Source organism: Thunnus maccoyii, chromosome 17, assembly GCF_910596095.1.
Source record: "Thunnus maccoyii chromosome 17, fThuMac1.1, whole genome shotgun sequence".
NCBI classification, from domain to species: domain Eukaryota; kingdom Metazoa; phylum Chordata; class Actinopteri; order Scombriformes; family Scombridae; genus Thunnus; species Thunnus maccoyii.
In genome coordinates, this window is record NC_056549.1 from 8,713,935 (window position 1) to 8,740,709 (window position 26,775).

At 39.9% G+C, this 26,775-nt stretch overlaps 2 long non-coding RNA genes across 3 annotated transcripts; both read left to right on the forward strand.

Moving 5' to 3' along the window:
* The first annotated feature begins 220 nt into the window (after window positions 1-220).
* LOC121881979 lies at window positions 221-9,329 on the forward strand. 2 transcript variants are annotated; one of them, XR_006091985.1, is made up of 3 exons: window positions 221-626; window positions 3,518-6,151; window positions 7,352-9,329. It is a non-coding gene; the product is annotated as an uncharacterized LOC121881979 (long non-coding RNA). The 2 variants fall into 2 exon arrangements; XR_006091984.1 differs by lacking the exon at window positions 221-626 and adding an exon at window positions 688-922.
* A 4,414-nt stretch (window positions 9,330-13,743) lies between these two features.
* Window positions 13,744-14,358, forward strand: LOC121882552. The gene is made up of 2 exons (XR_006092110.1): window positions 13,744-13,935; window positions 14,038-14,358. It is a non-coding gene; the product is annotated as an uncharacterized LOC121882552 (long non-coding RNA).
* The last annotated feature ends 12,417 nt before the right edge of the window (window positions 14,359-26,775 follow it).

The window sequence follows — 26,775 nt, forward strand, 5'->3', positions numbered from 1 at the left end:
CCCCACCTCACTGAGCATTCCTGGAGAAACATATCCAGCAGTCAGGTCCTATTGAGTCAATAGATTTTTAGCTACCACGGCTACGCTTGTCAGCTTTAGCTGATTGCCTGACATATTTCCTCAGTGTCTCTTGGCTCATCTACAGTTGTCAGTTCTCCAGACGTGGCTGTTGAAGCCATGCCCCTGGCCATTCAGTTAATTCCCTGTACAGCCTGCCTTTTTTTCTTACCTGGACCCTGGCCAGTTCTGTCAGTCCTGATGTCTCCATTGCCCAGAGTGACTCTGTCTATCTGGTTCTGGCCTTGGCACATTAGATTTTCTCTTTTTCTCTCTCTGTCCCTCTACTTTCCTCTTGGGTCTCTGACCTCTCTTTATTTCTCTCTCACTCCCCCTCTATTCAATCTTTTCCTCTTTCATCCCACTCTATTTTGCTACCCAACTCCTCTTGCACAACCTTCGTTTTCCCTCTCTGAACTTTTGCAGCACTCCCAGAGGTGCTGTAGCTGAACAGCCATATCAGACACTCTCAGACATATGGAGGAATGCTGCGCCCCAAAGCTGGGTGACTTCACCTCAACAGCAAAGTTCCAATGATGCATAACTGACTGAGACGTCATGGGGTTAAGGTAAATTTGTCACAGCTGACATAAAACGTTTGCTACGGCAGCTTGGACAGAAGAGGTTGTTTTATATAAAGATCAGAGTCAGTCAAATTTGGCTCAGCCTCTCTGTATTCTCTCTCAGAGTGGCGGGTCTGATGCAAATCGATAAAGTAATTTTCCCCCAGACTTGTTGTAATTAACAATCTGCCATGTGTGCTCCGGGGAACTGCAGCATTTGAATAGAAGCGACTTCCAGCTGCTACTGAGACGTCTGTGATTTAAGAAGTTTAAGACAGGAAGGCGAGAAGAGCTCTATATGAGTAAGCATTTAATACGGCCCACACACTCTTTAGTAACGCTTGTTATATAGTCTGTATCCTTAACAACTCATTCCAGATGACATAAAGTGCTAACGTCTGTATTTGTGTGAGTTGAGAGCGTTAGTTAATTTTATCCCATGGAAAGTAATGACCTTATTAATTAACCAAAAACAATTACCTGAAACTCATCTAGTGTCTTGAATCAAGAAAAAAGACTCAAATTGTCAACCAAGATATACGAGAATTTCATTTTCATGTCTGGCATTTAGATTTAATAATATTAGATTTAAACATCATAAATTATATGTATTTGAGCATTAGCAAGCCAGTTGAGTTTTTCATATACTTTACATGATTTCAGGAGATATTCCTAGTAACATCATTTGAAGACAATAAAACACAAAAAACAACATTTTGAACACCCAGGACATAAAAAATAACTGAATGTCCAGTTGTGCACTTAATAAACTTGACAAATACATTGTTAGTAGTAGCTACTTTGTGTTAGCAAATGTTAACATGCTAACTAGCTAAACTAAGGTGATGAACATGGTAAACATCATGTCTACTAAACATTAGTATCTTAGCATTGTCATTGTTAGCGTGTTGTCATGCTAGTGTTAGCATTTCGCTCAAAGCACTGCTGTGTGTAAGTACAGCTTCACGGAGCTGCTAGCAAGACTGTAGACTCTCAGTGTTCTTCAGTATGCTATATTTAATCTACTTAAGATCCACTTACTCTGGAGCTTTCAACTGTATAACACAGTCTTCATCAGCAAATGTATTCTGAGTTGTATTCAAACTGTAGATGTTTGAACTTTTCATTGTTCTGAGCACTTTTTGGACTTTGTCTCCTCCTGTTGGCTTAAAAGTTGAGCTTGCCAGTTCCTTACTGACCTTTGGAAACAACAGTTGACAAAACAATCTCCACTCAAGGTCCGCACTCATATGATGAAGATCATGTGATATGGTCAAAGGCTCCAGAACAAGTGAGGAACTGGAGTGAATTGTTTCCAAGAGCAAGAATGAACTGGCGAGCTGCACAAATTGCTATAAATATTGATGCAGAACAAAATTCTTATTAATATTGTGGCATTAATTTCAATCATATCAATCTATAATACCATAGCACACTCAGGCATAAAAGTGACTGCATGTCAAATGTAATTCTACTCTCATATAATTATCTATTAGCAACCAGAACTATAAATCAGCTTGTAGTATCTGTCTGTCCAAATCTTTCATGACAATAATATTTTTAGAATTGGGCATCTGGGTCTCTATAGAGAGTTTTAGGACACTGTTCTCTAAATGCTGCCTTATAGGCTTTTTCCACTGTGCCATCAATCGTATTCCAGGGAGAAACACTAATGAACATAAAAAGCAACACAATCAAAGGCAGTCTGCAGTGTACGAGTTTTGGAATTAATGAAGGGAACGTTTATTGACATGTAATCAGTGTAATTATCCCGAAGAAGGCAAAGTGAATTCTAATCACTGCCAGCATAACTTTTCCAGATGATCACCTTCATTTCCTCAGACATTTCTCCCCTTACAGACTCATCATTCCAGAGAGACAGCTCTCCATTGATGGGGAATAAGTAGCCAGCAAACACAGCAGTGGTACTAGCCATGTGCCAAATATATACAGCACATTTAACATGCATTGAATATGCTCCTCTTCTGAAACACACTGATGAGGTGAATCCAGGTAAAAGCCATTATCCCTCAATGATTTGTCTTATTTTTTCCCACTTCTCCAAGACAAAGTCTTGGAGGGAAATGAAGAGAGGCAGGAGGAAGGATTTCAAAGCTTTGATGCGATTGTGCAAAAAGGGGCTTTGATTCAATAACAGGGAGTCCTAAATATTTTGTACATTCAGTGCAGGTGCTCTAAATAACTGGATATGTGCTCAGTTGAACGTTTATGGGAGATTTTGAGATGATATGTGAAACAGACGTTTTCACTGCCTCTATAAAAGTGGAGTGCCCGGGTGATCAGTCAAATTTATGTTAGTGTTGAGTTGCATATTTCTCGCATGCTGTGAAATGAACTGACCACAACAACAACACACACACGCACACACATTTACAAAAGAGCCTCTTCTTCTGAGGGAAGTGATGCTCTTAAAACTGAAGTCTGTTAAGAAGAATATGAGGTTTCACTTGTTTACAGCTAATGATGGGCAGCATGTAGAAGCACATCACTAATAAGTCTGTGAAATTATTTGTGAACACAACTGGTAGCTATAACTAACCTTAGCTGCAATGATCTGATTTCATTTGGTCCCTTCGGGAGTTATATGGCTATGAAATCTGGACTATTGACTCTGGAGCGAGGCAGAGAATGGCGACTGTGAGAGACCACCATATATTGCCTAACACTATTGCTGTTTCTGTGTGAGTGTATGTGCTACCCTTTTACCGTTGGCATGATGGATTAAACTTAACAACCTGTTCCACCTGCCAGCGTGTCAGAAAAGCAAAACTTTTATGCTCTTTCAGTCTTGATCTCACCTTACTGTACACACATAGAAGGGCATTACCTTCTTTTTCCTTACCTCCTTTCTCTCCATTTGTGTTTCTGTGTGTCAGGTTGACCGTTGATTGGCAATTTGACTGACTGAAATACAACAGTGAGAAGAAATGAGTTTTGATCGTGCCTCCATTCGATGCTTCGCTGTCCGCAATTTTTGCCAGGGGAAGCAACAAACAGATTCACCAAGGCCAGGCAACCGGCCCAACATATAAACTGGATAAACAATGTCTCCAGGGGTAACCGAGAGGAGCAGAGGAGGCAGGGAAGTGCTGTGTTTGTTCTCTGATTGATGCCATACATAGTGCATGAGTTCCCTATGGGTAGAAGTTCTATACAAGAAAGTTCAGATAAAAAAAGAGATGTGCTATTGAGATGAGGTTGAATAAAGGTAAAATATCAGAAGCACTGAGTCAGAAAGAGGCAGAGACAGAGAGAGTTTCTCATCTCAGATAATAAAAATGTGATGTTAGCTTAGATCGATCAGCAGGTTCAGCCAAGCAAAGGCCAGGGACATGCCTGCTTTAAGTAGGAAAATAAAGAGTGAAAACCAAAACATTTTAGATTATACCATCATATCCTTCCACAGAGGTTTGATTCCCTCCAATAAACACCTATAAACCCTGGCTATTGCAGAGCTCTCAGAGAAAATTAAAAGACAAAAATGCCTTCATAAATATTAATCTCTGTAAGGCAGAGGTTGTGCCCTTCACAATTATTCATGCTCTCTGGAGCGCATTTGTCAAGAGTAAACAGTATCCTCCTGTTTACCTAATGCAGAACATTCGGTAGGTGAGTGGGCATAATTGATGCCTTCATATTCTATTCTTGAGGATGTAATTAAACACAGTCTGGCATGGAACACATTTATCTCTTTCTTTCTTTCTTTCCTCTTCCTTCCTTCCCTCCACTCACACACACATCCACAAAAACGTGCAGAATACATTTCCTCACAGGTGCACTCTCATCTGTTTCTTCAACAGCGGTGCCTTGGTTCACACAAAATTAAAGGTGGAAAGCGAGTTAATTTCACAGCATTTGGCATATTATCAACACTGTGGGGCCTGCAAGGGTACTGTAGACGGCCCCTGCCTCTGTGGCTTTGTTTTTTTTTGTGGGGTGAGTAGGAGGGGTTATATATTATTAGCTGCTTGCTTAAGTGTGACGGAATCATTAGTGGGCAGAAAATAAGCCAATAATACTTTTCTCTATGCTTTTATGTGCTGTTATTGTCAATGAAGTATGGATTACAATTGTCTGGCCAACACGTCTTTTGTTTTCATTCACATATATTGCACACTAGGGAATATGAGGATAATATGGATAAAACCTTTTATCGGTGAACGTATAGAATAGAATAGAATGCCTTTACTGTCATTGCATGACAGCACAATGAAGCTGATCAGTGCTAATAGATTAGAACAACCTCAGATATACATTGTACATTCACTCATCCATTCCTGCATACATACACCTAAATGCACATGTTCATATGTATGTACATTTGTGTATATATATATGTATAATTGATATTAATACAGTATTGTGGTATATAGGAAATTCAATTCATTTACAGCTAAATCAGCCAGATGGGAATGTCTGTTCTTGGATATTCTAGCACATGAACTAACTTCATCCAATATTGTCATAAAGCAGTCCCACTCATTGACTTGTAACACTGTCAGTTATTGCCTAACACAACCAGGGAATTATTTACGCCCAGTACCAACACTCAGTAGCAGAAAGGAAGTAGCCTGATAATGAAACTGAACTGCCATTTTACTTCACTTCATTATTCAGTCTCACATCCCGTTCATGATAGCCATTTTCTGTTTGTGAAGGGTCTTTATTGTGCCCTAACCAATCACTAGTTTCATAAGAGAGACTTTATTTATAGTAAATGGTTATATAGTTAGCTTTGGTGGAAAAGGCTCTTCTCTTTGAGGGAACTTTCAAAGAATTCGAGCAACAATGAGAATTCTGCTGGGAACAGTATTCATCTTGATAAATATGTACACAAACACTAAGCTTTAGTTAGATCAATAATACCAAAAAGAAGGGAGCTGCAGCAGCAAACAGCATTGGCACAAGCACATCAGCATAGTGACAGTGATACACCTGGCTGTGCTGTAAACCTGCACAAATATGATTGGATGTGACTGGTCAGCTGATAGCCACACAGCTTAGCCAGTGTGTGAAGTATGAATGAAATAGCTGATGCCAAACAGCTAATACAAGTGGGACTTCAGTGCTCTGTCTGAGCTAACGCTGTGCTCCATTGAGTGACATTTCTGTCCCACCATCATTATTTTCATTCATCACGGGGGCTGCGGTAGCTGCTGCTAGAAGCAGTTATGTTTTATGCATTGATTAAAGATGCATGCTGATTTAGGAGTTGTTATTTCTGCAGTTTGTAAGGATGGGTGTGTAGCAAATCTAACTTTCATGTTGGAGACCTGAGTATACATCTATTCACAAACCTAGATGATAAAAACTTTTTTTAAAAACAGTACTGCACCATATGGTCTTTTTATTCCCCCTTCCTTGTCAAGACCTGGTGCCTATATTACCCACAATGCAACTCAACCGCCAACAGTACATTCAGAGATTCAGGTGTGTTATGCTAGTGGCGGTTAATGTAGCTTCCAGTCGCTAGTGTTAAGCAAAGATAATGAGCGGGCTACAGAGGTCTGGTAAGCTCACGTCTTTCTACCACTGTGTCTACACTTAAAAACATGTCAGCTGCATTTTTCAGCCGTCTGTGTCACGCACTTCGGGCAGAACAGTACGCTTCTATATTAATCAATACGGCCGTCTACACAGCCCACATACCAGCTCACGAGTTAACCGCAACCCGAAGTGTATTTTTAGGTTTCAAGTCTATTTTTCCACCTCACATGTCACTACAGTCATTTTATATTGGGCTCTCAGTGCTTCCAAAACGCAGGTGACCCACGCTTAACACCGTGCCTGAACGCCTCCAATGTAGACACACAGACGGAGCACTCGCTGTTGCTGCTGCTCTGCTAAACGTGCTCCTCATGCAACGCTTTCTGTGTTGACATGGTGTAACTCCTCACCGCCAGATTTTCTTCATTTTCAAACTTGCAGTCTTCATTCCCACTGATGGTGGTGCTAACTATAAAAATAGAACCTTAAACTGTATTAAAAGCTTTCTTGAGTGCTGTGTGACAATGTTCAGCTTGCAGTGCAGGTGGTGACTGTCAAATTTGCCCCTTAGTGCTTACCATAGCTGTATGTGCTCACCACTGAGACTGTTCAGTACTACAAACTCTGTATACTAGACTCCACTTGACTTGACTTAATTCAGCTGCTAGTGATACCAACTCTCGTACATACTCGCCACCCTCGACACTGAAGAAAATCGAAGAGACCGCTCGGGGGCAAGAGTGAGACAGTAGACTCAGTGCTTGTTAGCCTGTTAGCCTGAGGATACTGTTACTGCTGCCTGCTGACTTTGGAGAGACTCACTGTTGCAGTTTGGTTGATACTTCGACTACTTTAGTGCTTGCTAGTGTTAATAATTGTTTTGCATTTTTATCTAAATACCCTTGTTGCCTCCAGGTCATTTTTGTTTCTGCTACTGTCATGATACAACATAGATATGAGTTGGTAGATTTTTCTTTATTTACTGTAAAGATAATACTCACATAGGATCAACACAATTATAACAGTAAAGTAAAATATGCATTGATTTAATAAGTTTTCAGCTTCATAGAGTCTACAGCCTAATATTTTGAGGATAATAAAGCATATTTTGCTTTTTTTGACTCCGTACCCACACATCCTGTTAGCGTGTCCTTTGCTCTAATGGCCTGAAAGCAGTTCAGTTCCATCTTGTTCCTCTCCTCTTCCTGTCCATCGGATGTTAGGAATCGAAGGCTAAGCTTTGCTCTGGTGGCAGGACTCTGGGGCGCAGCTGATCTGCCTGTAGATCTTACTCCCTGCACAGGTACACAATCATACAGCGAGAGGGAGAGCAAGCTCCATCTGTGGAATACTGATGCAGGAGCAGGGCATCTACAAGACAAGCGGCTCGACGAACATGGAGGCCAGGGGATGAATTTTTAAAGATACAGTCTACAAGACTTAGCAATGTTCTTGGAGGAATCAGAAGAATAGCAAGAATACAAGGGGGTGGTATGAGTTTGTCAGAGGCTGCACAAGAAGAGGTTAAAGGGAAAATGCATTGAGAATGACCTTAAGGTTGTTGTTTACAAAAGTTCGATTTTCCTAATAGAAAAATCTGTTGCAACTCAAAATAAAGTTTGGTGAAGAAAATTCTGTGACATTGAAATATATTTCCTTACCACAGATGAAGAACAATTCTGTAGACACTTTTATCCACACTAGCAGCATTTCTCTAGGGGTGGAAATGTCTGTCTGTTGGTCCACCACTTTGAATTCTGACTCTACTGATCCTCTTATTTTTCATCTAGCACCATCAGTAGGTCGATATTTTCACTTAGCCTGTGAAATATCTCAACTTTCTACACGATGGACTGCCATGAAATTTTGTACAGACATTTTAATCGTCCCCAGTAGATGAATCCTACAGATCTTGGTGAACCCCTGACCTTTCCTCTAGCGCCGCCATGCGGTTGACATTTGGAGTTTTGAGTGAAATCTCAACAACTATTGGATTGATTACCATTAAAATTGTTACAACATTCATGTCCCCCTCAAGATAAATTTAATAACTTTGTGATCCCCTGTCCAATAATTTGCTTTTATGACTTAATACTTGCAAAAAGAATGACATTCCCCTCAGCTGTACTTTGTGTTTATTGGTAATGTAAATGTTTGCATGTTAACACACTAAACCACGATTTTGAATGCGATAAACAGAGCTGCTAGCTTGTCTGTCAACTCCTAGTCTTGTTGTGTCTAGAAATGAAAAAAATAATGCAGAAACCAAAACTAATACAACAAAACAAGATGTTCTTTTATACATTGCTTCAGGAAAAGAGATGCCTTTTTTAATTTTGGTTTTGTGCATTCCCTTTCAAATCCATCTATATGGAGGTAGCATTAGTATTAAGGATTGTAGGAAGATTTGCGGCCGGAAAGAAGCCAGTTCAGATCAAGACCATCTGGTAGCCTGAGAAGAGAATGAGAAACGCTCTCTCATCTCTCTACAGCTGACATTAATAAGCCCCATTTGCTCCTGAGGAGCTGTTCAGAGGCCAAAAGAAGAAGCCTGGTTGTACTGAGCAGCTCCAAAAATTGAACACTGCAAGTGAGAATCAGAGTGCCGCAGGGGGAAAAAAGCAAGTTACACTGGAAAGCCTTCCTTGAGTAAATAAACATAAAAAAAAAAATACTGTAGTTAATTTTTGCTTGTATTGCTCCACTAGGATTCCTCCAAGAGTCTGTTTATGTCTCCTGTTTAGGTTGTTGGAATAGTTCATGCAGACTATAGAATAGTCAAAACACTGCAAGCCATTTTAGGTGAATTACAGTATTATTCTCATCTAATAGCTGGCTTAAAACGCTAATCACGCATGCTAATTCCTGGCTTAGTGTGCCTACGGATTAGAAGCCCATGTAATGTACAGTTAATCCCATATACACTGCACTGAAAATCCGCCTAGAAGCGTTTCTCATCATCAAAAATTTTCCCTCTAATTATGTCTCTAGAGAGAAGCTCAACTCCCACTTGAGATGAGTTTGTCCATGTAGTATTCCAGGTTCACATGCATGTAGAATACAGAACACATGCCCTTGATCAAGCTCTCAGCTATTGCATTACTGTGTATCCTGACCCATAGATTGGAATTGATGGACACTCTATTACACATTATGCAGCTGGTAATAGAATTGAATCCACCATAAGGCAGAAAATTTCTATCATCCTATTCCCTCTTATATCACTGATAATCAGTTCAGCCTCCTGCCCCTATACAGTCACATTCAATAACCATTCACTCTCTTTAAAGTTCAGTAGAGATATTCAAGAGTAATTTCTAAAACTGTACCACTTTTGAACTCATAAACAATAGCTAAAATCAAATTTAATGTGACTACTCTTTCTTTAGCGAGTGTGTGTTCTTCTGTGCTTTGCTGAAATATTAATAACCTATTAATTATAGGAAAAGTGGAAGAAATAGTGGGGAGTGAGAGACAAAGGGATTGAGGCCACACAGATCTGAAAGAATACAAAGAGAAGTGAAAAACAAAGCTGGAATTGGCTTCATGCTCTCCAACTCTAAAGATTTTCCTCAGAGATTCGTGATTGTTCTGCCCTGTTCAAAGCATTTGCCCGTGGTCTCATTTCTGACTTTCTCTTATATTTTGATGAAATCTAGAAATAAGCCCACAATATTACTGCTTCTGTTGTTAGCAGGCAGTATTCTGACCAGGCAGGCTTAAAGGTGAAGTGACAGTTCCTATATTGGAATACTTTTGAAAGCCTGAGAGGTACAGAGTTGTACTTAACTCATTCAAATTTAGGTTCAAGTTGAAAGTCATTCATCTGTAAGTATAAAAAATAGCACAGGTTACCAGTATGGCCAGCTTAATAGATATTGGTTATACTGGCAAGAACAGCATATGTTGGTGGTGGTGGGATACTGGTGGCCAGCATGCGATACTGTGATGTTATGCTGGTTAACAGTGCTAGATGTTGGTAATGGTAGCCTGTTCACCAGAGTGGGATGCTGGGATGCTGGACAACCATAGAGGAAAAACCTACACATATGTGTTCATGTATTAAATCTCTAGCTAATATAAAATCTTCTTATGTATCTCCAGATTGCTGCACTGTCAAAACTGCTGGACTCAGACAAATGCAACTTAGTTCAGTGGAAACAAGTTTTCACTGACCAAGGACATATTCATCTGGAGTTCGAGGATCTGGACCAAAGTCTTTTTTTTTTTGACTTCATGTAGCAAAGATATTTCCAACCACTGCCTCTGAAAGAAATTAGAGCTATTGTCCATCAGGTATGTTCCGCTGCATTCCTTTCTGCATTTATAAACAATATGAAAATGGATAGTGGTGGAATACTGTTGACCTTGTCATTGATTGAATGTTTGTGACTTTGAAAACCTTTCAGCTTGCCAACGCACTTGATAACTTGAAGGCTGCTGGTAATATACACGCAGAAACACTGGAAAATATGATGTTGGTCACTATCTGAAGGAGCCTTATAGAGTCAAAGTGATTGACTTCAGCCTGGCCTATTTATTTTTTATTTATTTTTTCTTTAATCTTTAACTAGGAAAAGTCTCATTGAGATGAAAAATCTCTTTCACAAGAGTGTCATGGCAAAGACAGGCAGCAGCACAATTAACAGTTTACAATGAAAATAAAGAATAAATTACAGAATCATAAAATATTAAAAATATTCATCAATATTTGTTACAAGTCATCAATATCAGGTACAATATGAATCAGTCAAAACATCTACAGCCAGATGTGCCTGCCTACAAGTCATTTAGCATTACTTTAAATGCATCCAGTGAAACCGGCTCCTGAAGATTCAAGTAATTTTGCAACTGATTCCAAGCAGAGGGAGCAGCATACTTAAACACCCTTTTCCCCCAATTCAGTACAGGCTTTAGGGACAGATAGTAGGAATAAGTCCTGGGAGCAAAGACAATAACTTACCATACTTTCCTGAAGGATAAAATGGAAGCACACTAAGAATAGCTATATAAATAAGAATATGCCAATCTATGCCAATCTATGGGCGGACAAGGCAGACCATCCAACCCAAGTGTAGAAAGAGATGAGTAACGGCTTTAGAATTTGTAATAAACCTCAGTGCTCCATGGTAGACAGTATCCAGTGTGTGTAGGCATTGCAAAGATGCATGCATGTATATAATATCACCACAGTCCAGCACGGACACAAAGGTAACAGCAAAAAGTCTCCTTTTGGGCTCGAAGGAAAAGCAAGACTTGTTTCTAAAATAAAAACTCAAGTTCAACTTCAGTTTTTTCACCAATTGCTGAATGTGAGATTTAAAAGAGAGAGAATAATTAATTGATTTTATTAATTTGATTTGGCCTGTGATGTGTCAGCTGCCAAGCGGGGCTCATAAATTCAGACCCGTCTATACCAGTGAGTAACTGGAACTGGTCAGGATTGAAAAAAAAGGCTGTCAAAGATGAAAATATGTGGAACAGGAGGAGGTGTGTTTTGAGGAGGACAGGAGGAGGAGTGGTGAGTAAATACTCACCACTCTGCACTGTAGCTGGATTTGAAGTGAACGTATAATATTTCTCTGTAGTCCTACTAAGACATGAGTGTTTCTAAAATTTGACTGTTGACTTTCAGAACCTTATGTCGATGAGAGGAGGACAACCAAGCACTACCAGAGGACCTGTTATAATTTGGTTGGATTTCCAAGGCCACTGCACACTGGTGATTATTGTACACTTGTTGCCTGTTATGCCAGCAAAGCCTGTTTTTATTGGCTTTGTCTGTTAAAAATAAACAATTGAGTTTCAAGTACAGTATATAAACTCCACAGATCAATGGCATGAGTAGACATTGTTGACCTGCAGGCAGAAAATAGACTTTTGTCTGTGTTTCTGTAGTGGTCTGTAAGAATGAATAGCAACATGAATACAGTATATCACCATTTATAGCATCTAAACAACTTCCATTCTCTAGAAGCATTAAGTATTCAAGCAGGGTTTATATGTATTTATAGCAAATGCCTCCTTAAGTAGTACCCGCCCAGCACCAAATGGCAGACAAAGTTATTGACTAGCTAGTGAATAAAGTGAAGCTTTTAGCTGCTCAAGAGACAGATACTGTGTTCCCTCAGCTGTTTTTGGGGACTAAAATGGAGCTAAAAGGAGAGTCAATATTAGACTTACATTCACCAGGTGGACAGAAATACAACTCCAAATGAATGCTAATCTTGCTGTGTGTCTGCTGGATGTCTAAACAGGCACATTGCCATTATTTGATAGACAGTAGAGGTAACAAAGGTAACCTGTCAAAATCAAACCAGTGATGTTGTGGTTATATAGTATGCATCTTAACCACTAGGCCCCACAAATATTTTATATGCTAATAATATGTCAAATGTTGTGTTTACAGCTTGTTGTGGTTTTCCCAAGTGGCCAAAAAAAATCACTTAATGCTGTTTTAAGAAATAGCATGTCCCAAAATTTACATCAATCTATTACGCAAGTATTATACTTTATTATCCATGAATGATCCGCTTTTTCATGTGGTGTCTGTAGCAGTGCACAGAATAATGTCACACATATACTATTAAAGGAATAGTTCAACATTTTGGAAAATGCGCTATTTGCTTTTAGAGTTAGATGAGAAGATTGATAGCGCTCTAATGTCTATATGTTAAAAATGAAGCAACAGCCACCAGCTGGTTAGCTTAGCTCAGCATAAAGACTGGAAACAGGGGGAAACAGCTGCCCTTTCTGTCCAAAGGTGATCAAACCTGCCCTAAAAAATCATCTAAATCTCATGAATTGACTTGTTACATCTTGTTTGTTGTGTGAAAAAGTACAAGTGATCATTCGCTGTTTATGAAGGGTTATGTGCAAAATTATTTCTTGGCCGCTGTGACGTCCCACCCTGCTCCCTAGGTTACTGAGTGGCCTACACCCTCAATTTGAAAACAACATTTTTTTTACAGATGTTTTATCAGAAACTATAGCACTGTTGCTGCCCCGCTACTTTCCCTACATTCCTCCAATGTCAAGTTTCAGTGGTCTCCCCAAGCTAAATAGGCTTTCTGGAGGTTGAAAGAGAGCTTCACCTTGGCACCCATCCTCACTCTCCCAGATCCTCTTCAACAGTTCATTGGTGAGGTCAATGCCTCAGATGTGGGCATTAGGGCAGTCCTTTCCCAGCAGTCACAAGGGGATAACAAACTCCATCCCTAAGCCTTCCTCTCCTGGAAACTCTCTTCCGCTGAAAGAAATTACAACATTGGGAACAGGGAGCTGCTGGCCATCAAGGTGGAGTGGCGCGACTGGTCCTTTCCTGGTTTGGACAGATCATAACAACCTGGAGTACATCCAGTCTGCCAAATGGCTTCAACGCCAGACAAGCCATTTGAGCTCTTTTCTATAACAGATTCAATTTCTCCCTATCTTACTGTCCTGGGTTCAAGAACACTAAACCTGATCTCGCCTCTATCTCGCCTGTGTTACCCTAACTCAGCTGCAATGTCTCCCACCAACATCCCGATCTCTTCGGGAGATCGTGGTGGGGTCAGTGACGTAGGGCATTGAGGAAAGGGTCAGACAGACGAATGTACACTAATGTACAGCTGTCCCCTGAACTGGGTGGTGGCTGACTGCCAGCAAACCCCAACTCCCACCTACCAACCTGGGCAGAGAGAGTGGCTGTCAACCCAAGACCTTCCCTGGCCTTTCCCTGTCTTGGATTCCCCAGATCCGTGAGGATTCACACAACGTTCCAGGTTGTCAAACCTGTGAAGGAGAGTCCCTTGTTTCCTGCCTCCAGGTGGGAATATTATACTATATATTATGGTTTTCAGTGTTTCATGTCATTCATTCATCATTTCCTGTTTTATTCTGAAATACTCACCTCCATATCTTGTTTCAGATACTTCTCTTCCTGCCATTGTGTGTTTCCCGCCTGTGTGATTGCCAACCCTGCCCCAATTTGTTTCACCTGTCCCTCATTATCCTTCCCTCCCTAGTGTATTTAGTCTGTGTGTTCTCATTGCCAGTTCATCTTTGTACCCAGTGTCAAGTGTTCTAGTCTTTTTCCTAGTGTCTAGTTCTCCTTGTGTTTTTGATCTGTGCTTTGTTTTAGCTGAACCTTGCCTTTGTCTTCTAGTTGCTGGATTTGTTTGCATGATCTTCTGACTGACTCCCTACTCCCTACCGAACCTTTGAAAGTAAAGATTGTTTTTGATCAAGAGTTCTGTCTCTGAGTCGTGCAATTGAGTCCTCTTGCCAGTTATTTCACCAGTCATTATAGGCTCAAGAAATAGTCTGCCACATAACCTTACATACAACAACAAATTATTAGTTTTCCACAATATAAAACATGCTAATGAGCTTTAGTGGTGCTGGTATGCAGACTTTGTTATTTTTGGACAAATCAAGGCTAGCTGTTTTCCTCTGTTTCCTCCTCCAGTCTTTGTGCAAAGCTAATATAACCAGCTGCTAGCTGTAGCTTCATATTAAGCATATAAACATGAGAGTGGTATCAATCTTCTCATCTAACTCTTGCAAGATATCAAATAAGCATAATAACCAAAATGTGAAGCTATTCCTTAAAACAAGATGTCCTTCCTCTTTGAGGCCATGGTGAAAGTACTTGTACTTTACTGTCTGTTTTGTAAAACTAAATATGTATTTACTTGAAGACATCTAAAAGGGTTACATTATATTGCTGTATTTAATGAACAATATTTATCCACTGGCTGTGGGTAGGTATTTCTCAGAATAAGGAGGTCAGAAGAACCCCTTGAATTTTTACACACAAAACCGAATTTGGCACACACACCCTCATGCCAGGGGACACTAAGTGGAGCGTAAACCTAGCTTAAACACCCCCTGAGGATGTAATTGAAACAGTTTGTGCTGATTCATTTTGAAAGAGCAATGGCCAATGGGGAAACTCCAACACTAGGCTGGCTGACCAATGGTGTAACTTCATCACTGAGTGAGTCAGTCAGCACCCCAAAAAGTCCAAAATGTGACAATTGCAATTGCATTTTGGTGATGCATGCAACTTGATGCAAATTTAGGATATTTTCATGAAAAGCTGTGGTGAGTAAAGGTAATTATATTCAAATTGAAGGAGACAGAGAAGTTTTTATGGGCATTTAAGGTAACAGGAGATTTTATGCTGATTTGTGGTAAGTGGGGGGGGGGGGGGGGGGGGGGACTTGGAGGTGACATATGCAGGTTTTATGCAAATGTCTAGTGACAGCAATTTTTTTTCTACCAAAATGATAGTGAAATAGGTTGGCATAGTGAGTGGATATGCAAATTTGTGGTGACGAACACATAGTTTGGAGAGAAATTATTGAATTGAAGAATTAAATTAGTGTGAAAGCATTATGTTAAGGAGGTACTTCTGTTTGCACATGCATGCTATGACATGTATTTGTCAACAGTTGCATGTATGTGCAAGATGAATTTATGTTTCATTATTAACTTTGCTAATCAGTGATGCTTGGATCCTAATATGCAAATACTGTACATCTTATAGATTGCTTATGGATTGACCTCTCTCTCTCTCTCTCTCTATATATATATATATATAGAGAGAGAGAGATAATTTTCTTTTGTCCATTTTTGGCCTTTTGTTAGATCAAATGAATTTAAATTAATTCAACATATTCTCTTAGATGTACAATATACTAACTATAGCTCCTGTCCTGTTTCTACCTTATATTCCCTGAAGTCAATGTTTTAGGGCCCGAGAAGACTGTATTGACTTCATTGCTAATAAACATGCAATTTCACACTGCATTTTCAGTGGTTTTGATTCGTCCCAGACTTCCAGCATCAGAGCACATTTTCTGCAGACACCATCACTAGTTAAATCTTGCATAAGTTTGTGATCTAGATTGATGATAAGCGCAGGCAAATTCTCATGTTAGATCATTTGCGTAATAGAAAAATATTCCATTTGATATCCATTATAGCTTCAAAATAGCATGTATATGAAAAGAGTACTCACCAAAGATTCTCTCAGAGGCAGAGAGAGGTTGCCCTTAATCTCCTGCTTTGCTTCTTGTCTGTGAAGCTGCTAATGGGTAGAACAAAACACTCTGTCTTCTCAGGATATTGCTGCTTGTAGAGCTAATCAGGTTGGAAATGATGGCTGTGTGTGTGTGTACGTGTGGTCCAGGTATTCCTCACGTTGTGGGGACGTAAATCTGTTTACACAGTCATATTGTGGGGACTCGCCTCCCTTATGGGGACAATTAAGCAAGTCCCATTAGTGTAAATCATTAATTTAAGAGTGAAGACTTGGTTTAAAGTTAATGTAAGTTTGGGGTTATGTTAAGGTTAAGGTAAGGGTTAGGTTTAGGCATGTGGTGGCCATGGTTAAGGTTAGGATAAGTCTCCAGGAAATTAATGTAAGTCAATGTAATGTCCTCTGAAGTGATGGAAATACGATAGTGTTTGTGTGTGTGTGTGTGTGTGTGTGTGTGCACACAGACAAACCCGCACGAGGACATTCCCGTCTGAACGGCTCTTATCTCCTGTGCTCATTTACCATCATTCACACTACACATTAACCCCTCTGTCTTACTTTAACTAACTAATGTACATACATTCACATTTAAAATGTGCTTGGAGTATCAAAAATGCATTACGTGTACATGTCTTATCTTTTAAAAGGAGCGTGCTTCATTTGCACTCTGATAACTGTAGAATAATGTATGTACCTCTCCACAGATTTTCCCAGATGTCCGTTGGGTTCTGTGAGACTAACAAGCACCATAAGCTGGTCCTTCTTGATCACATTGCCTCAGATTACAGAAATGATAAAAGCATCGCTGACTACCATGAAGGTAATTTAAGAGTGTAAAGTCAGCATGACGCCACGTCAAGAGGCTGAACGCATGCAAAATATTCCTCCCATTGTCCACCAGGTATTGTATTGAATAATATAGCATGTTCTGATGAGTTCAGGACCTTGCATTTTAATTCACCTTCAGTTATTTAGGTTCCCGTTAGGGATAGACCGATTGACTTTATCCTTTATCTGATACTAATTCCAATATATTGGCCAATATCGAGTGCCAATCCGATACCAGTGCTCTTGTTGAGGTCAAAGTCTGTTTGACCATTGATTTTTATTTCCCCTTACCTTATCCTCAGCCCAAACATATCCCACGCCCTGATAAGATGATTTTTGTGAAATTTGACCTCAACCCAACCTCACCCTAACCCTCAACCGGTTAACTCTATGGCACCTAACCACAACCTAACGCAACCTCAACCATGAAGGTCAACAGTACAGGAAACATGTATTTGAACAGGAGGGAAACACTGTTCAAGACCTGTCTTGCATTCACTGTCCACTGTGTTCTCATGGAAGAGGCTTCCCACAGAATAATGACATGCTTCTACATCTTTTCATCAAACCCCTATGCATTGCTTGTTGTTTGACATTTGTCTTTCTTCCTCAGGTGAAAACTGACCAGCCAAACAATGTCATTCCTCCACAGTGATTTTTAGCTCCAGCTGCTCAAAATTGTAATGTCAGTCTATCTGTCCTGGGCCATTCTCCCTCAGCAACATGTACATTGAACACAAAATAAAATGTATTTCATTCCTCTTACGTATCAAACTGACTGGACAAAAAGTGCAGAAAATTTCTAGAGCAACTAAATGGAGTAAGCCTTAGGTATTGTTATAGCTAACCGCAAACTTCTGGTTTCCCAGTAAAGGCCTACCACTGCCTTCACATTAATGCATTCATTGTGAGGTACATGCACAAGGTGGCAAAGTGTTGCTTTATGCACGTTAATTACAGCTGTAAATGAACAAAGTGGAACAGGGAACTGTATTAGGCTGATACCAGAACTGCTTGATAGGCTTAGTATCGGCACCTCAAGCCAGTGCTAGCGTTAATAGTTTTGGTGCTACTCAAACCCAGACTGTGCTGTCTGGTGGAGAATTTAAGTCTTTTTTAGGAGTTTTGGAGGTTGTCAACAAAGCCCCAAAGTATCAAAAAACCTGCAGCTTAACACCATGGGAATAAACCTTACTTCTTGCTCTCTGTGGTCGTCTTCTGGTCTTTTTTCTTTATTATCACTTACAGCCACCAGTCACTCTTCAAAAGAATCTTAAAATAGCCTCTGCCTGTGGTGATACTATTTTAAAGCTTATTTTGTCACAGGGGAATGAACATCTCTTACAAGCTGATGCACATTTATAGTCCCATCCTCTAAGTGTCTGTGAGAATGAGATTGACCAGCGACATTTCCCGGGACGCTGTCCAATGTCAGATGCGTGTATGTTAAGTGAGAACAACTTACCAAGCTGACGTGGGTAGGATGACCCTATTTTCAAACTCCCAAACTGAGACCATTAAGTGTACGTTACTGCATTCTCATGCATGTGCACAGGTATGCAATTATGCACGCGCCATAGGCATTTTCATCAGGATGGGGAGCAATTATTTTAGTGTTTAGCACACCTACTAGGAGTATTCAGATGGCTGTCACTGGTGTTTGCCCCGCTGTACTTCCTGCTTGTAGCCACTGCTTATATTTGGCCGTCTTGATATGATTTTTTATATCTGCATTTCCACCACGTGTGACTGAAAATGTACTCTTGCAGTGTGTGCAGAATGCAGCATTTTTGTTACCGGTTATCTTACGAAGGAAGGAGTAAGCCTCCTGGAGCTCTTAAGAAAAGACCAACTTTCTCTTTGACATGATAGCTAACCGTTAACATACTGACAGATCTGTCAGAAAGAGCCGCAAGTGTTATAGGCTAGCAACAGCCTTGACAACGACACGTTGATTGATTGACACACACACAGACAAATCAATGTTGAATTCGGAGTGTGCTGCATTGTTTATGTTTTTATATTGGGTTAGGTAATAATGAGTGGGTCAATAGTTATGATTGTGAAGGCTTTGCTTTATTATTCTTAAGGGTAGGTTGTAAGTAGTTGAGAATCTAAGTCTTAAGAGATTTTTTGAGGAGATGATGGATCAGGCTCATCCATACTACTTTTACAGCTGTAATGTGACGCTTACATTCATAATGAAACATAGTCTTAAAAACATCTTGCTATTTTCATTTGATGTATTTCTCAAGATTGTGGTAATAGGGATTGAGATATAAAGGAATGTAAGAATAAAAACTTAAAGCAATGGTATAACAGAGAAAAATAAGAATAATATATAAGTGTGGAACAGCATGAGATGAAAAAAGTAAAAGGAAAGGACTAAGTATAAAAATGGGAAAAAATCAGATTTTTTTTGCATCTTGTTAAACAGGAACTGTATAACGTATGACATGACAAGTTATTTAACACACAAAAGTCATTTTAATGTCAATGTGACTGTAACAGCAGATGCTGGGAGGTATGAAATGTGAGGGACAGGATTTGGAGGGCAGTTGCAGGCTCACTGAAAAGGTGTTGCCTTCATGGAACATGATTTCTCAGTGAACAGAGTTATTAGCATGTCAGAAAGAATTACATTATTTTCAAGGTGCTACTCACAAATGAATTAGTTAGTCACAGTCGCCTACGGTTTTTGCCTGTTGTTTTTTTCACAGAACACACAGTCTGCCATAATTATTTGAAACACATCTTTCTCTAGTGTCTACCACAGACAGAGACAGTATGGATGTCGTGTAATAAAATTATGTTGATGGTAATAATTTCTAGTATTTTATGACATTACTCTTCACATGTTTTTCTATTTACCAATGCGTCAGTGATTAATAGAAACTGTAAAATGAAGCATCTGCCAAAGAGCCACTGATTAATAGTACAATACAGATTTCAGCCCAGAACTGGACGTGTATTCATCAAGAGTCTCAGAGAAAGAAATCTTTCCTAACTGGCCAGAAATTCTCAGAGTGACACACATTTGGTCCTACTTTTGGGCCTTGGAGTAAAGGTATTTTATTAACTTCTAATCTAATCTTAAATTACTCCTGTCTCTGCTGATGTTAAGGTGCTTCAGACATGTCCTCGCCTGAAAGGAATTGCCATGAGATGACATTCTGACAGAGATATTGTAGGTGGAGAGATGTTTTGAGAACACTTGATGACACTTGAGCTACTGACAACTGTCTCGACAAAAACGGAACAATTTTTGTTACTGACATGATAAAACGTGCTTCCCCAGCAAAAATCAAGGTCCTTGCAGCCTTCTGCTTTTTGGCAAAAAATTGCAACTTTGCAACAACCAACAATTTTGTCGCAAAATCAATCAATCTTCATTCATACAGCATCTCAGATAATGCACTGATTCCATAACTTTTCCTTTTTTCCATGTGAACATTCTACATTGATGCATATTTATTTATTCAGATTCAAATGACATGTCAACATGGATTTACCAAAATGGGGTGATATTATGATTTCCCAGTCCTGTATAGAGCACAAATTAACAGTGTTGTGTAGTTAAATAGGCAATTTGGATAGCCGAGGGGAAGATTACATGTTCCCCGTGGACATATGCACCACAATGCTGTGCACACGGCATTGCAGAATAATACTGAAGATGTAAGGCACTAGGCATTGTAATATTATTTGATTGGATAGTGTGACTAAGAATTTCATGCAGCTGAGTCAGTTGACCTATTTGAAATTAAATGAAACCGCACAAGTGGCCTACCAATATGTTAATTTTGGCATTGTATTTTTACATATACAACATAGCTAACTTACCTAATTATTTTCCTATACACATAAATGCCATCTAATACTACAAACAGCGACTATCAGGAAAACTAGAATACGTCATTATTATTTTGTGACAGTGACATCACACTCTCCTGCTCCTTAGTGAAAGAGTAGGACATTTAAATATCTCTGGAGTCCTACTCTGAGGTAAGAGTGTTTGTAATCCTAGTTAAATTTTCAGTGCGATCCCTAAAAAGGATTCTGACATACTATATACATTTGGGCCCTGATCTCTAGTTGCTGGTGAATAGGGATTTTTAAGAGCTTACTTTGATTATATTTTCCTCTTTAAATGTAATGGAGAGCAGTGTGACACATAAAATTCCAGAGAAGTGGCTGTAATCCTGCACTGATTCCTTTTAGGATTATCAGTCATGTAATTTTTAGTGTCCCTATAATCCATAATGCTGTACATTATGTCACACACATTATTCTTCACCACTATGTTACCACAGCCTTGGATGTGTTGCGTCATCTATGATGCTGAGTACACAAGGTTGTAAGAGAGGTTGAATAAAGGGGAATAAATTACCAGTAGGTGCGGTGTGGGCTGGCGCCAGTCATAGCCAATCAAATCAGCTCATCTCATTCCCTTTAAAAGCAATATGCTCCTCTCTACAGTGACAATTTTATAATGTATGAGGAGCCTGGCTAGGAGAAATGTATGTCCTCATCCAGGAGGTGCAGAGTTGAAAGGTGGAAACATTTTGCAGCATCATATCAGCTTTCGGTATCAGGCAATAACTTAATAATGCATAATCAATAGCAGCAAAAAGCATTATATGGATGTCAGTGCTCCCACACAGTTCAGAGAGCGCTGGCAACACTTTGCTGTCTCTCATCATAAGACATCCAGACTCTCAAATCCTTTTACCCCATGGAAAACCGGCTCATTTGTTTACCTCTAGGGCTTAGTTATATCTAACAATCATTCGTCACAGGACAGTGCGCCCTGTCTCTCCGTTTCATCTCGCTCCAGTTTGGCCTTGAAGTACGACCTGGATATGATGCACACGCCCTCGCCTCGCTACAATCCTCCATAGACAAAATGCACAACAAACAGGCTTTTATTTTAACTTGTTCTACCTTGGAAACACAAAGCATAAACATTTGGCTGTTGCACTTTTTCTTGGTTTAGTATGCATGAGGTGATGGTGCTCGGGTAACCACGCTCCAAGAGCAGAGAACTAATCAGGGGAGGATGATTGTTCCCACTCATGTTTCGACAGTGCAATTTTAGGGACATTAAATGAAGTGCCAATGCAGAATTCAGAGGAGATAATATGAAATTTTGAAAGCATTTGGCAGTTTTTTTTTTTCTCCAACCAAACACCCTCCCTTCCTTTTTGATAAGCGCAGCCAGAGGAGAGTTTGGCTAATATGTGATGTCCCTAATGCGGACATAATGGGAGAGCAGTGCTAATGTTGCTACGCCAACAGTGGAAATGTCACAGTTGACACACTCGTGCTTAGTAGAACTCTAATTAGTCTAAACACAGGAGAACCACACAACAGAGGGAGAGACATAAAGCCTGAGAGAGAGAGTATTGCAATGCAAAGTGTGTCAGAATGACAAATTTATGCCAAAATTGTTTCCGGCTCCTCTAACGCTAATGCTGCCTGACTCTTTTGTCAATCAAAGACTCTGAACAATAGATGACTCATCAATTTGCCACACCAAATTACCCCTGCTTTTCTGTAACCTCTCCCCTCCTCCTCATTCCACATTAACCTAAATTGCCTCTGCTTTGCCATCCAACATGAACCAAGCAGCACACGCAGTGCTTTGCCTCTTTTTCCGACTCATTTCACATTCAGCCATGGAAATTAAATCAGGACAGTGTTTTTTTGACATTATTGTACCCTGGTAATGAACATAGCAATTAGGTGCTGAAAATTAATTTAGAGGGAAAAAAGGCCCTCCATTCAGATTTAGGACCCTGGAGCAGATTGTGGTTGTGATGGTATTCTAACTGGCTGGGTGTTATGAATTATGTCACCACTGGGAGGTGCTCTTTCACACGTTCCAGCTCACGCATACACATAGTGGTGGAGGAGTAATGCTGATTGATGTGCAGAGGCTTGGCCCTCTCTCAGCTGCTGGCGCTGGTAATTGCTTCCATCCTCCTCCCAATACGAAGTAGCACAGTGAGAGAAGGAGAACATGTTTCCGTAGTCAGCCCTTCCAGCAGGACAGCACACTTCCTTGAATCCCCCCCAGAAACACTCACAAAAATATTCAGCAGCCATCCAGGTTGGAGCTTGACATTTACTCCTAAACCTGACAGGACCTGACAGAAACTGATGAGTAAAGTCAGACTGGGCTAAATTTCACACTTTTCCTGCCTGGGTTTGGTTCAAGACCTGATGGGTCGACTGGTCTCAGATGTGGAGAAGATTTGATAGATATTCGTTGGCCTCAGCAAGAAGTAACCTGGATTTTTACTTGAATCTTTTTGAATTATTGAAAGTTCATGAGGAAAAATGTGTTTTCATGTGCCTCATTGATAATTATAAGACCTGAGAGGGACAGGAATGAAGGCTTCATACATGCTTCAGAAAAATTAGTTCATAAGAGACTCTGACCAGCTGTAGCAGAAACCCAAACCTGAAATGCATTTTCTAGCTAAACAAAGTTAAACAAAGTTGAGGACAAAGGCTGTGTGTTACTGGGTGGGGCTATGAACTGGAGGTTCACATGAGAACTGTTCTTACTTCTCGCCTAACAGATATGAGGCTCACTATGCGTATACATCTATTGCATGTCAGTCCACCCTCCAAAAAAAACCCCTATTTTGTTGCTGTTATTGAAGTTTGAGTTTTTTCTTGAGGTTTTTCTTTATCCTGATTGACAGTGTAAGTCATATTTTGCACAGGTTATGAAGGCAAAAGTGTAACTGTTGTGATTCTTACCAACTTTTGTCAAGCAACAAGGTAGCCTCAACATTTTCTGCAATTTCTTCACAGTTAAAGCTTTCCGAGTGGTACGCCTCTGCTGAATCGAGGGCGTAATTTCCACTGCGCATGTGTGGGACATGTGTGGGACATGTGTCCATCACTTCACACAAGATTCAATTTTGTACCCCGCAGTTTTACAATTGCAGTGTGGTGTACCCACTAAAATCTGTCTAAACAGTGTCATCTGACTGCCCAGCTGCCAAAACCCAGACAAGAGAGGAGAGCTGATTCAAATGTTGATACACACATCTGAGTTGCTTTCAGTTATTATCGAATGCTCCCGGCAATCAAGCTTTTACAAATGATTTACAGACTTTTTTTTGCTCTGGGTTTTGCCTGGCAAGGAGCACAGAGGCTGTCACAGCTGATTGGTGAAGGTTGTTGAGGGAGATCTGCAAGCTGGAAAAAGTCCCCCAATCCCTGTGCATATTTTCCAGGTAAAGAAAAACTTTTTTTTTTATTATTTTTTTTTTTTTAAATATACAGTTAATAATTTTGTTAAAAAACACCAGATGAATCAATATCTATGTAGCATGATCTACCATTAAGTGTCAGGTCTCTACTAAGGAAACCAATCATAATTTTAAGTAGGGTTAGTGCATTAATAATACAGCAATTTATATCACATTTCTATTTAATTAAATTAATTAATTCATTAATTTTTGTTATGCCACCATTATTTTGAAAAGTCTGATAACCAATTGTCATTATAATGTGTCATTTACTAGATGTTTAGGATGTATCTATAAATGTATAGGAAGGCAGGAAATAGAATTTACTTTTTGTCTATTCTACAGGATTTCATTAGATTCCTTTTATTGGTCTTATTTGATTTTGGTCAAATATAAATCAGAGAATATGCAAATCAATACTATTCATTCCTAAAAAAGGGTTTTAGTTAGAGAATCAATTGTGCTCCCTAAACAGTTGGAAGGCCTGTACTGTGAAGCAGCTGCATGAATTGATGAGCACGTGTTTGAAGCACAGCACGGAGGAGAAGACTAGAATGGAAAAACAGCGAGGTTTCTTTCTGTCAGATGAATAGTAAGGACAGGAATGTAGGAGTGAAACAAAGCTCTGAATGACAGCAAACCCTTTTGCTGTGCCAACGCTATCAAATGCTGATAAAATGCAAACACTCACCAGGATCCTATTCATGGTGAGCAGCTGAGTACTGAACAAAAGATTTGGAACCGTGGAGCCTTTTTCACACCTTCAGTAAGTAGACATCATCAGCTCATTTAAAAGTGTGGGTGTAGACTTTCACGTTGTTGGTTTTGGAAATTTACAAAACTGGTCAGACGCACCACCTCCAGTCTGACCACTAGAAAGGTGGCTTTGTAACACTGGGTGACGTTCCAAACAACACGTCATTTGAATCATGTAGCAGCTTTAAATCAGGAGCGTGGCACCGCCAGTCACCTGGCGCTTGACATGATTTACAGACGATGGTTTTACTGCCCAGCACTTGTTATCACACACACACACAGACACATGCACAGACACACACACACACACACACACACACACACACAGGAACCCACAAGGCCCCCTGCCAAACACAGCAGAAGCATGAACAGAATATCAGAAGGTAGAGGAAAAGGAGGAGGAGGAGGACAACACGGAACATGTTCCTCTCTGCCTCATAGGTTTTGGTGGGAAGGTAGGAGGGCATGGAGAGATCCTGGCAAAGTGAGCATCTGACTTCATGCCTCTAAAACAAAGATGTACAATATATTTCAAATTTTCACTAACCCCCCTGTTGTGTTCTTTTATGAGAAACAGAAGCAAAATGAGGTTGGAACCACAGAGTTGAATTGTTGTTTGAGCAAGGCATTGATCTCTGCAGGGACAGCTGAAAAAACATTTTAAATGGTCTTTACTGGCATTGTAAACAGTATCGGTTCAGACTTTTAAATATACCAAATTAATATCTGAAGTGATTGTTACAGTGCAATATTTCTACCTTGCCCCTGATCATGGTTCATTATTCATTGAAATGTTTTAAACGTGTGTGTGCTGAATAGCTATTGAAATGCTAATCTTCCTATTAAATCCAGTTGACTCATACGTTACTGCATTCCCAGAGATGTGTGAGGCTTTTATCTGAGAAAAAAAAAGGAGGAAAGATTCATGAAAATCGATATCCGACTCTCTGATAATGTCGCTTTGGTCTGCATTGTCAATTCTAACTTTGTGAACATTCCTGTAATGAGTGTCCTGTGGGTTTTTGCATTTAATACACTTCACACAATAGATCACACCACAACAAAACTTGCTGAATACGTTCACTTGGTTTCTTGTCTTTGTGCAAACAGAACAGTAAAACAGCACATCATGAGTCAGTCCTGTCAGCCCTTTTCAGTGGCTCACTGAAGGTGATCATTATAATCAGTCCCACTGTTTTTCCAAGGTGACCTCTGAACAGTGACGGTGGACAATATGCCTGCTATTTCATCTGACAATGCCGTTAATTTACACCACGCCACTTCTAATCTAACAGCCCCTTTTAAACCTTTGTCATTACTTGTCAGCAGAGCCCATGCATAACAATAAAGAGTTTAGAAAATGAAATGAAGGACGAGAATCCAGGCTTGAACATCATTACACTCTGCTGTTAGTTATTTACAACTTTTCCCCCAAAGGACTCTCATTTAAAGCTGCGCTAATCAATATTTTTTACATCAACAATATGAATGACTACATGTAATGTGAAAGGGGTCATGGTAGTGACAAAGCCACAAAGAATTACTATCCGACGCAGTTACCTGCAGCTCTTCAGTGTTTCAGCATTTTTTACCTCATTGTTCTAATTATATGGCCAGTAACTTTAGGCAACCTGCCCAGCACCAAACAGACAAAGTTAGCAACTAGCTGATGAACATAGGGGAATATCTAGCAGCTAAAGAGACAGATTTTTCCATCAGAAGTTGGTGGGGACCAAACCAGAGCTAAAAGGGGAGTAAGTATCGTAGA